The sequence below is a fragment of the Dermacentor variabilis genome, chromosome 10 (assembly GCF_050947875.1).
Source record: "Dermacentor variabilis isolate Ectoservices chromosome 10, ASM5094787v1, whole genome shotgun sequence".
NCBI classification, from domain to species: Eukaryota; Metazoa; Arthropoda; class Arachnida; order Ixodida; family Ixodidae; genus Dermacentor; species Dermacentor variabilis.
The window spans coordinates 57692878-57705853 of NC_134577.1; positions in this window are offsets into that span (position 1 = coordinate 57692878).

The window sequence follows — 12976 nt, forward strand, 5'->3', positions numbered from 1 at the left end:
GTCCCACTAGTTCCTGAGTTCACTCATCATCGCTCACTGCAATGAAAAGCTCAAATTCCACGCATTCATGGCTCCCACTGGAAACCCACTTATGCTGGCGCTAACTAACAGGGCTGACAATCGAATTTGCTCAAAATGGTTATCGCTAAAAAAACGTAAGCCTATAGTGCATGACAACCTCACCGCCTGTTCACTCACATAACTGAAAAGCTCAGATTGGACTCCTATACCATTTCCCCGGTTAAATTGACGTTTACTGTCACTAAATTACATTTCTGATAAGCTAATATGTGCAAATTGTCGCGCAAAAACATAAGCTCACTAGTTCCTGAGTTCACTGATCTTCACTCACTACAATGAAAAGGTCAAATTCCACGCAACGCTCCCACTGGAAATGCACTTATGCGGGCTCTAACTAACAGGGCTGACAAGCGAATTTGCTCAAAATGGTTATCGCTAAAAAAACGTAAGCCTATAGTGCATGACAACCTCACCGCCTGTTCACTCACATAACTGAAAAGTTCATATCGGACTCCTATACCATTTCCCCGGTTAAATTGACGTTTACTGTCACTAAATTACATTTCTGATAAGCTAATATGTGCAAATTGTCGCTGAATAATACATAGTCCCACTAGTTTCTGAGTTCACTCATCATCGCTCACTGCAATTAAAAGCTCAAATTCCACGCATTCATGGCTCCCACTGGAAACCCACTTATGCTGGCGCTAACTAACAGGGCTGACAATCGAATTTGCTCAAAATGGTTATCGCTAAAAAAACGCAAGCCTATAGTGCATGACAACCTCACCGCCTGTTCACTCACATAACTGAAAAGCTCAGATTGGACTCCTATACCATTTCCCCGGTTAAATTGACGTTTACTGTCACTAAATTACATTTCTGATAAGCTAATATGTGCAAATTGTCACAGAAAAATACATAGTCCCACTATTTCCTGAGTTCACTCATCATCACTCACTGCAATGAAAAGCTCAAATTCCACGCATTCATCGCTCCCACTGGAAACCCACTTACGCTGGCTCGAACTAACAGGGATCACAATCGAATTTGCTCAAAATGGTTATCGCTAAAAAAACGTAAGCCTATAGTGCATGACAACCTCACCGCCTGTTCTCTCGCATAACTGAAAAGCTCAGATTGGACTCCTATACCATTTCCCCGGTTAAATTGACGTTTACTGTCACTAAATTACATTTCTGCTAAGCTAATATGTGCAAATTGTCGCGCAAAAACATAAGCTCACTAGTTCCTAAGTGCACTGATCTTCACTCACTGCAATGAAAAGGTCAAATTCCACGCATCGCTCCCACTGGAAATGCACTTATGCTGGCTCTAACTAACAGGGCTCACAATCGAATTTGCTCAAAATGGTTATCGCTAAAAAAACGTAAGCCTATAGTGCATGACAACCTCAGCGCCTGTTCACTCACATAAGTGAAAAGCTCCGATTGGACTCCTATACCATTTTCCCGATTAAATGGACGTTTAATCTCACTAAATTACATTTCTGATAAGCTAATATGTGCAAATTGTCGCGCAAGAACATAAGCTCACTAGTTCCTAAGTGCACTGATCTTCACTCACTGCAATGAAAAGGTCAAATTCCACGCATCGCTCCCACTGGAAATGCACTTACGCTGGCTCGAACTAACAGGGATCACAATCGAATTTGCTCAAAATGGTTATCGCTAAAAAAACGTAAGCCTTTAGTGCATGACAACCTCAGCGCCTGTTCTCTCACATAACTGAAAAGCTCAGATTGGACTCCTATACCATTTCCCCGGCTAAATTGACGTTTACTGTCACTAAATTACATTCCTGATAAGCTAATATGTGCAAATTGTCGCAGAAAAATACATAGTCCCACTAGTTCCTGAGTTCACTCATCATCACTCACTGCAATGAAAAGCTCAAATTCCACGCATTCATCGCTCCCACTGGAAACCCACTTATGCTGGCTCGAACTAACAGGGATCACAATCGAATTTGCTCAAAATGGTTATCGCTAAAAAAACGTAAGCCTATAGTGCATGACAACCTCAGCGCCTGTTCACTCACATAACTGAAAAGCTCAGATTGGACTCCTATACCATTTTCCCCATTAAATGGACGTTTAATCTCACTAAATTACATTTCTGATAAGCTAATATGTGCAAATTGTCGCTCAAAAACATAAGCTCACTAGTTCCTAAGTGCACTGATCTTCACTCACTGCAATGAAAAGGTCAAATTCCACGCATCGCTCCCACTGGAAATGCACTTATGCTGGCTCTAACTGACAGGGCTCACAATCGAATTTGCTCAAAATGGTTATCGCTAAAAAAACGTAAGCCTATAGTGCATGACATCCTCTGCGCCTGTTCACTCACATAACTGAAAAGCTCAGATTGGACTCCTATACCATTTCCCCGGCTAAATTGACGTTTACTGTCACTAAATTACATTTCTGATAAGCTAATATGTGCAAATTGTCGCAGAAAAATACATAGTCCCACTAGTTCCTGAGTTCACTGATCTTCACTCACTGCAATGAAAAGGTCAAATTCCACGCATCGCTCCCACTGGAAATGCACTTATGCGGGCTCTAACTAACAGGGCTGACAATCGAATTTGCTCAAAATTGTTATCGCTAAAAAAACGTAAGCCTATAGTGCATGACAACCTCACCGCCTGTTCACTCACATAACTGAAAAGCTCAGATCGGACTCCTATACCATTTCCCCGGTTAAATTGACGTTTACTGTCACTAAATTACATTTCTGATAAGCTAATATGTGCAAATTGTCGCAGAAAAATACATAGTCCCACTAGTTCCTGAGTTCACTCATCATCGCTCACTGCAATGAAAAGCTCAAATTCCACGCATTCATGGCTCCCACTGGAAACCCACTTATGCTGGCGCTAACTAACAGGGCTGACAATCGAATTTGCTCAAAATGGTTATCGCTAAAAAAACGTAAGCCTATAGTGCATGACAACCTCACCGCCTGTTCCCTCACATAACTGAAAAGCTCAGATTGGACTCCTATACCATTTCCCCGGTTAAATTGACGTTTACTGTCACTAAATTACATTCCTGATAAGCTAATATGTGCAAATTGTCGCAGAAAAATACATAGTCCCACTAGTTCCTGAGTTCACTTATCATCACTCACTGCAATGAAAAGCTCAAATTCCACGCATTCATCGCTCCCACTGGAAACCCACTTATGCTGGCGCTAACTAACAGGGCTGACAACCGAATTTGCTCAAAATGGTTATCGCTAAAAAAACGTAAGCCTATATTGCATGACAACCTCACCGCCTGTTCACTCACATAACTGAAAAGCTCAGATTGGACTCCTATACCATTTCCCCGGTTAAATTGACGTTTACTGTCACTAAATTACATTTCTGATAAGCTAATATGTGCAAATTGTCGCGCAAAAACATAAGCTCACTAGTTCCTAAGTGCACTGATCTTCACTCACTGCAATGAAAAGGTCAAATTCCACGCATCGCTCCCACTGGAAATGCACTTATGCTGGCTCTAACTAACAGGGCTCACAATCGAATTTGCTCAAAATGGTTATCGCTAAAAAAACGTAAGCCTATAGTGCATGACAACCTCAGCGCCTGTTCACTCACATCAGTGAAAAGCTCAGATTGGACTCCTATACCATTTTCCCGATTAAATGGACGTTTAATCTCACTAAATTACATTTCTGATAAGCTAATATGTGCAAATTGTCGCGCAAGAACATAAGCTCACTAGTTCCTAAGTGCACTGATCTTCCCTCACTGCAATGAAAAGGTCAAATTCCACGCATCGCTCCCACTGGAAATGCACTTATGCTGGCTCTAACTGACAGGGCTCACAATCGAATTTGCTCAAAATGGTTATCGCTAAAAAAACGTAACCCTATAGTGCATGACATCCTCTGCGCCTGTTCACTCACATAACTGAAAAGCTCAGATTGGACTCCTATACCATTTCCCCGGCTAAATTGACGTTTACTGTCACTAAATTACATTTCTGATAAGCTAATATGTGCAAATTGTCGCAGAAAAATACATAGTCCCACTAGTTCCTGAGTTCACTCATCATCGCTCACTGCAATGAAAACCTCAAATTCCACGCATTCATGGCTCCCACTGGAAACCCACTTATGCTGGCGCTAACTAACAGGGCTGACAATCGAATTTGCTCAAAATGGTTATCGCTAAAAAAACGTAAGCCTATAGTGCATGACAACCTCACCGCCTGTTCACTCACATAACTGAAAAGCTCAGATTGGACTCCTATACCATTTCCCCGGTTAAATTGACGTTTACTGTCACTAAATTACATTTCTGATAAGCTAATATGTGCAAATTGTCGCAGAAAAATACATAGTCCCACTAGTTCCTGAGTTCACTCATCATCACTCACTGCAATGAAAAGCTCAAATTCCACGCATTCATCGCTCCCACTGGAAACCCACTTATGCTGGCGCTAACTAACAGGGCTGACAATCGAATTTGCTCAAATTGGTTATCGCTAAAAAAACGTAAGCCTATAGTGCATGACATCCTCACCGCCTGTTCACTCACATAACTGAAAAGCTCAGATCGGACTCCTATACCATTTCCCCGGTTAAATTGACGTTTACTGTCACTAAATTACATTTCTGATAAGCTAATATGTGCAAATTGTCGCGCAAAAACATAAGCTCACTAGTTCCTAAGTGCACTGATCTTCACTCACTGCAAAGAAAAGGTCAAATTCCACGCATCGCTCCCACTGGAAATGCACTTATGCTGGCTCGAACTAACAGGGATCACAATCGAATTTGCTCAAAATGGTTATCGCTAAAAAAACGTAAGCCTATAGTGCATGAAAACCTCAGCGCCTGTTCACTCACATAACTGAAAAGCTCAGATTGGACTCCTATACCATTTTCCCCATTAAATGGACGTTTAATCTCACTAAATTACATTTCTGATAAGCTAATATGTGCAAATTGTCGCGCAAAAACATAAGCTCACTAGTTCTTAAGTGCACTGATCTTCACTCACTGCAATGAAAAGGTCAAATTCCACGCATCGCTCCCACTGGAAATGCACTTATGCTGGCTCTAACTAACAGGGCTCACAATCGAATTTGCTCAAAATGGTTATCGCTAAAAAAACGTAAGCCTATAGTGCATGACAACCTCAGCGCCTGTTCACTCACATAAGTGAAAAGCTCCGATTGGACTCCTATACCATTTTCCCGATTAAATGGACGTTTAATCTCACTAAATTACATTTCTGATAAGCTAATATGTGCAAATTGTCGCGCAAGAACATAAGCTCACTAGTTCCTAAGTGCACTGATCTTCACTCACTGCAATGAAAAGGTCAAATTCCACGCATCGCTCCCACTGGAAATGCACTTACGCTGGCTCGAACTAACAGGGATCACAATCGAATTTGCTCAAAATGGTTATCGCTAAAAAAACGTAAGCCTTTAGTGCATGACAACCTCAGCGCCTGTTCTCTCGCATAACTGAAAAGCTCAGATTGGACTCCTATACCATTTCCCCGGCTAAATTGACGTTTACTGTCACTAAATTACATTCCTGATAAGCTAATATGTGCAAATTGTCGCAGAAAAATACATAGTCCCACTAGTTCCTGAGTTCACTCATCATCACTCACTGCAATGAAAAGCTCAAATTCCACGCATTCATCGCTCCCACTGGAAACCCACTTATGCTGGCTCGAACTAACAGGGATCACAATCGAATTTGCTCAAAATGGTTATCGCTAAAAAAACGTAAGCCTATAGTGCATGACAACCTCAGCGCCTGTTCACTCACATAACTGAAAAGCTCAGATTGGACTCCTATACCATTTTCCCCATTAAATGGACGTTTAATCTCACTAAATTACATTTCTGATAAGCTAATATGTGCAAATTGTCGCGCAAAAACATAAGCTCACTAGTTCCTAAGTGCACTGATCTTCACTCACTGCAATGAAAAGGTCAAATTCCACGCATCGCTCCCACTGGAAATGCACTTATGCTGGCTCTAACTGACAGGGCTCACAATCGAATTTGCTCAAAATGGTTATCGCTAAAAAAACGTAAGCCTATAGTGCATGACATCCTCTGCGCCTGTTCACTCACATAACTGAAAAGCTCAGATTGGACTCCTATACCATTTCCCCGGCTAAATTGACGTTTACTGTCACTAAATTACATTTCTGATAAGCTAATATGTGCAAATTGTCGCAGAAAAATACATAGTCCCACTAGTTCCTGAGTTCACTGATCTTCACTCACTGCAATGAAAAGGTCAAATTCCACGCATCGCTCCCACTGGAAATGCACTTATGCGGGCTCTAACTAACAGGGCTGACAATCGAATTTGCTCAAAATTGTTATCGCTAAAAAAACGTAAGCCTATAGTGCATGACAACCTCACCGCCTGTTCACTCACATAACTGAAAAGCTCAGATCGGACTCCTATACCATTTCCCCGGCTAAATTGACGTTTACTGTCACTAAATTACATTTCTGATAAGCTAATATGTGCAAATTGTCGCAGAAAAATACATAGTCCCACTAGTTCCTGAGTTCACTCATCATCGCTCACTGCAATGAAAACCTCAAATTCCACGCATTCATGGCTCCCACTGGAAACCCACTTATGCTGGCGCTAACTAACAGGGCTGACAATCGAATTTGCTCAAAATGGTTATCGCTAAAAAAACGTAAGCCTATAGTGCATGACAACCTCACCGCCTGTTCACTCACATAACTGAAAAGCTCAGATTGGACTCCTATACCATTTCCCCGGTTAAATTGACGTTTACTGTCACTAAATTACATTTCTGATAAGCTAATATGTGCAAATTGTCGCAGAAAAATACATAGTCCCACTAGTTCCTGAGTTCACTCATCATCACTCACTGCAATGAAAAGCTCAAATTCCACGCATTCATCGCTCCCACTGGAAACCCACTTATGCTGGCGCTAACTAACAGGGCTGACAATCGAATTTGCTCAAATTGGTTATCGCTAAAAAAACGTAAGCCTATAGTGCATGACAACCTCACCGCCTGTTCACTCACATAACTGAAAAGCTCAGATCGGACTCCTATACCATTTCCCCGGTTAAATTGACGTTTACTGTCACTAAATTACATTTCTGATAAGCTAATATGTGCAAATTGTCGCGCAAAAACATAAGCTCACTAGTTCCTAAGTGCACTGATCTTCACTCACTGCAAAGAAAAGGTCAAATTCCACGCATCGCTCCCACTGGAAATGCACTTATGCTGGCTCGAACTAACAGGGATCACAATCGAATTTGCTCAAAATGGTTAACGCTAAAAAAACGTAAGCCTATAGTGCATGACAACCTCTGCGCCTGTTCACTCACATAACTGAAAAGCTCAGATTGGACTCCTATACCATTTCCCCGGCTAAATTGACGTTTACTGTCACTAAATTACATTTCTGATAAGCTAATATGTGCAAATTGCCGCAGAAAAATACATAGTCCCACTAGTTCCTGAGTTCACTGATCTTCACTCACTGCAATGAAAAGGTCAAATTCCACGCATCGCTCCCACTGAAAATGCACTTATGCTGGCCCTAACTAACAGGGCTCACAATCGAATTTGCTCAAAATAGTTATCGCTAAGAAAACGTAAGCCAATAGTGCATGACAACCTCAGCGCCTGTTCTCTCGCATAACTGAAAAGCTCAGATTGGACTCCTATACCATTTCCCCGGCTAAATTGACGTTTACTGTCACTAAATTACATTCCTGATAAGCTAATATGTGCAAATTGTCGCAGAAAAATACATAGTCCCACTAGTTCCTGAGTTCACTCATCATCGCTCACTGCAATGAGAAGCTCAAATTCCACGCATTCATCGCTCCCACTGGAAACCCACTTATGCTGGCGCTAACTAACAGGGCTGACAATCGAATTTGCTCGAAATGGTTATCGCTAAAAAAACGTAAGCCTATAGTGCATGACAACCTCAGCGCCTGTTCACTCACATAAGTGAAAAGCTCCGATTGGACTCCTATACCATTTTCCCGATTAAATGGACGTTTAATCTCACTAAATTACATTTCTGATAAGCTAATATGTGCAAATTGTCGCGCAAGAACATAAGCTCACTAGTTCCTAAGTGCACTGATCTTCACTCACTGCAATGAAAAGGTCAAATTCCACGCATCGCTCCCACTGGAAATGCACTTACGCTGGCTCGAACTAACAGGGATCACAATCGAATTTGCTCAAAATGGTTATCGCTAAAAAAACGTAAGCCTTTAGTGCATGACAACCTCAGCGCCTGTTCTCTCGCATAACTGAAAAGCTCAGATTGGACTCCTATACCATTTCCCCGGCTAAATTGACGTTTACTGTCACTAAATTACATTCCTGATAAGCTAATATGTGCAAATTGTCGCAGAAAAATACATAGTCCCACTAGTTCCTGAGTTCACTCATCATCACTCACTGCAATGAAAAGCTCAAATTCCACGCATTCATCGCTCCCACTGGAAACCCACTTATGCTGGCTCGAACTAACAGGGATCACAATCGAATTTGCTCAAAATGGTTATCGCTAAAAAAACGTAAGCCTATAGTGCATGACAACCTCAGCGCCTGTTCACTCACATAACTGAAAAGCTCAGATTGGACTCCTATACCATTTTCCCCATTAAATGGACGTTTAATCTCACTAAATTACATTTCTGATAAGCTAATATGTGCAAATTGTCGCGCAAAAACATAAGCTCACTAGTTCCTAAGTGCACTGATCTTCACTCACTGCAATGAAAAGGTCAAATTCCACGCATCGCTCCCACTGGAAATGCACTTATGCTGGCTCTAACTGACAGGGCTCACAATCGAATTTGCTCAAAATGGTTATCGCTAAAAAAACGTAAGCCTATAGTGCATGACATCCTCTGCGCCTGTTCACTCACATAACTGAAAAGCTCAGATTGGACTCCTATACCATTTCCCCGGCTAAATTGACGTTTACTGTCACTAAATTACATTTCTGATAAGCTAATATGTGCAAATTGTCGCAGAAAAATACATAGTCCCACTAGTTCCTGAGTTCACTGATCTTCACTCACTGCAATGAAAAGGTCAAATTCCACGCATCGCTCCCACTGGAAATGCACTTATGCGGGCTCTAACTAACAGGGCTGACAATCGAATTTGCTCAAAATTGTTATCGCTAAAAAAACGTAAGCCTATAGTGCATGACAACCTCACCGCCTGTTCACTCACATAACTGAAAAGCTCAGATCGGACTCCTATACCATTTCCCCGGCTAAATTGACGTTTACTGTCACTAAATTACATTTCTGATAAGCTAATATGTGCAAATTGTCGCAGAAAAATACATAGTCCCACTAGTTCCTGAGTTCACTCATCATCGCTCACTGCAATGAAAACCTCAAATTCCACGCATTCATGGCTCCCACTGGAAACCCACTTATGCTGGCGCTAACTAACAGGGCTGACAATCGAATTTGCTCAAAATGGTTATCGCTAAAAAAACGTAAGCCTATAGTGCATGACAACCTCACCGCCTGTTCACTCACATAACTGAAAAGCTCAGATTGGACTCCTATACCATTTCCCCGGTTAAATTGACGTTTACTGTCACTAAATTACATTTCTGATAAGCTAATATGTGCAAATTGTCGCAGAAAAATACATAGTCCCACTAGTTCCTGAGTTCACTCATCATCACTCACTGCAATGAAAAGCTCAAATTCCACGCATTCATCGCTCCCACTGGAAACCCACTTATGCTGGCGCTAACTAACAGGGCTGACAATCGAATTTGCTCAAATTGGTTATCGCTAAAAAAACGTAAGCCTATAGTGCATGACAACCTCACCGCCTGTTCACTCACATAACTGAAAAGCTCAGATCGGACTCCTATACCATTTCCCCGGTTAAATTGACGTTTACTGTCACTAAATTACATTTCTGATAGCTAATATGTGCAAATTGTCGCGCAAAAACATAAGCTCACTAGTTCCTAAGTGCACTGATCTTCACTCACTGCAAAGAAAAGGTCAAATTCCACGCATCGCTCCCACTGGAAATGCACTTATGCTGGCTCGAACTAACAGGGATCACAATCGAATTTGCTCAAAATGGTTAACGCTAAAAAAACGTAAGCCTATAGTGCATGACAACCTCTGCGCCTGTTCACTCACATAACTGAAAAGCTCAGATTGGACTCCTATACCATTTCCCCGGCTAAATTGACGTTTACTGTCACTAAATTACATTTCTGATAAGCTAATATGTGCAAATTGCCGCAGAAAAATACATAGTCCCACTAGTTCCTGAGTTCACTGATCTTCACTCACTGCAATGAAAAGGTCAAATTCCACGCATCGCTCCCACTGAAAATGCACTTATGCTGGCCCTAACTAACAGGGCTCACAATCGAATTTGCTCAAAATAGTTATCGCTAAGAAAACGTAAGCCAATAGTGCATGACAACCTCAGCGCCTGTTCTCTCGCATAACTGAAAAGCTCAGATTGGACTCCTATACCATTTCCCCGGCTAAATTGACGTTTACTGTCACTAAATTACATTCCTGATAAGCTAATATGTGCAAATTGTCGCAGAAAAATACATAGTCCCACTAGTTCCTGAGTTCACTCATCATCGCTCACTGCAATGAGAAGCTCAAATTCCACGCATTCATCGCTCCCACTGGAAACCCACTTATGCTGGCGCTAACTAACAGGGCTGACAATCGAATTTGCTCGAAATGGTTATCGCTAAAAAAACGTAAGCCTATAGTGCATGACAACCTCACCGCCTGTTCACTCACATAACTGAAAAGCTCAGATTGGACTCCTATACCATTTCCCCGGTTAAATTGACGTTTACTGTCACTAAATTACATTTCTGATAAGCTAATATGTGCAAATTGTCGCGCAAAAACATAAGCTCACTAGTTCCTAAGTGCACTGATCTTCACTCACTGCAATGAAAAGGTCCAATTCCACGCATCGCTCCCTCTGGAAATGCACTTATGCTGGCTCGAACTAACAGGGATCACAATCGAATTTGCTCAAAATGGTTATCGCTAAAAAAACGTAAGCCTTTAGTGCATGACAACCTCAGCGCCTGTTCACTCACATAACTGAAATGCTCAGACTGGACTCCTATATCATTTTCCCAATTAAATGGACGTTTAATCTCACTAAATTACATTTCTGATAAGCTAATATGTGCAAATAGTCGCGCAAAAACATAAGCTCACTAGTTCCTAAGTGCACTGATCTTCACTCACTGCAATGAAAAGGTCAAATTCCACGCATCGCTCCCACTGAAAATGCACTTATGCTGGCTCTAACTGACAGGGCTCACAATCGAATTCGCTCAAAATGGTTATCGCTAAAAAAACGTAAGCCTATAGGGCATGACATCCTCTGCGCCTGTTCACTCACATAACTGAAAAGCTCAGATTGGACTCCTATACCATTTCCCCGGTTAAATTGACGTTTACTGTCACTAAATTACATTTCTGATAAGCTAATATGTGCAAATTGTCGCGCAAAAACATAAGCTCACTAGTTCCTAAGTGCACTCATCTTCACTCACTGCAATGAAAAGGTCAAATTCCACGCATCGCTCCCACTGGAAATGCACTTATGCTGGCTCGAACTAACAGGGATCACAATCGAATTTGCTCAAAATGGTTATCGCTAAAAAAACGTAAGCCTATAGTGCATGACAACCTCAGCGCCTGTTCTCTCGCATAACTGAAAAGCTATGATTGGACTCCTATACCATTTCCCCGGCTAAATTGACGTTTACTGTCACTAAATTACAGTCCTGATAAGCTAATATGTGCAAATTGTCACAGAAAAATACATAGTCCCACTAGTTCCTGAGTTCACTCATCATCACTCACTGCAATGAAAAGCTCAAATTGCATGCATTCATCGCTCCCACTGGAAACCCACTAATGCTGGCACTAACTAACAGGGCTGACAATCGAATTTGCTCAAAATGGTTATCGCTAAAAAAACGTAAGCCTATAGTGCATGAAAATGTCAGCGCCTGTTCACTCACATTACTGAAAAGCTCAGATTGGACTCCTATATGATTTTCCCAGTTAAATGGACTTTACTCTCACTAAATTACATTTCTGATAAGCTAATATGTGCAAATTGTCGCGCAAAAACATAAGCTCACTAGTTCCTAAGTGCACTGATCTTCACTCACTGCAATGAAAAGGTCAAATTCCACGCATCGCTCCCACTGGAAATGCACTTATGCTGGCTCGAACTAACAGGGATCACAATCGAATTTGCTCAATATGGTTATCGCTAAAAAAACGTAAGCCTATAGTGCATGACAACCTCAGCGCCTGTTCACTCACATAACTGAAAAGCTCAGATTGGACTCCCATATCATTTTCCCAATTAAATGGACGTTTAATCTCACTAAATTACATTTCTGATAAGCTAATATGTGCAAATTGTCGCGCAAAAACATAAGCTCACTAGTTCCTAAGTGCACTGATCTTCACTCACTGCAATGAAAAGGTCAAATTCCACGCATCGCTCCCACTGGAAATGCACTTATGCTGGCTCGAACTAACAGGGATCACAATCGAATTTGCTCAAAATGGTTATCCCTAAAAAAACGTAAGCCTTTAGTGCATGACAACCTCAGCGCCTGTTCACTCACCACTGAAAAGCTCAGATTGGACTCCTATACCATTTCCCCGGTTAAATTGACGTTTACTGTCACTAAATTACATTTCTGATAAGCTAATATGTGCAAATTGTCGCAGAAAAATACATAGCCCCACTAGTTCCTGAGTTCACTCATCATCACTCACTGCAATGAAAAGCTCAAATTGCATGCATTCATCGCTCCCACTGGAAACCCACTAATGCTGGCACTAACTAACAGGGCTCA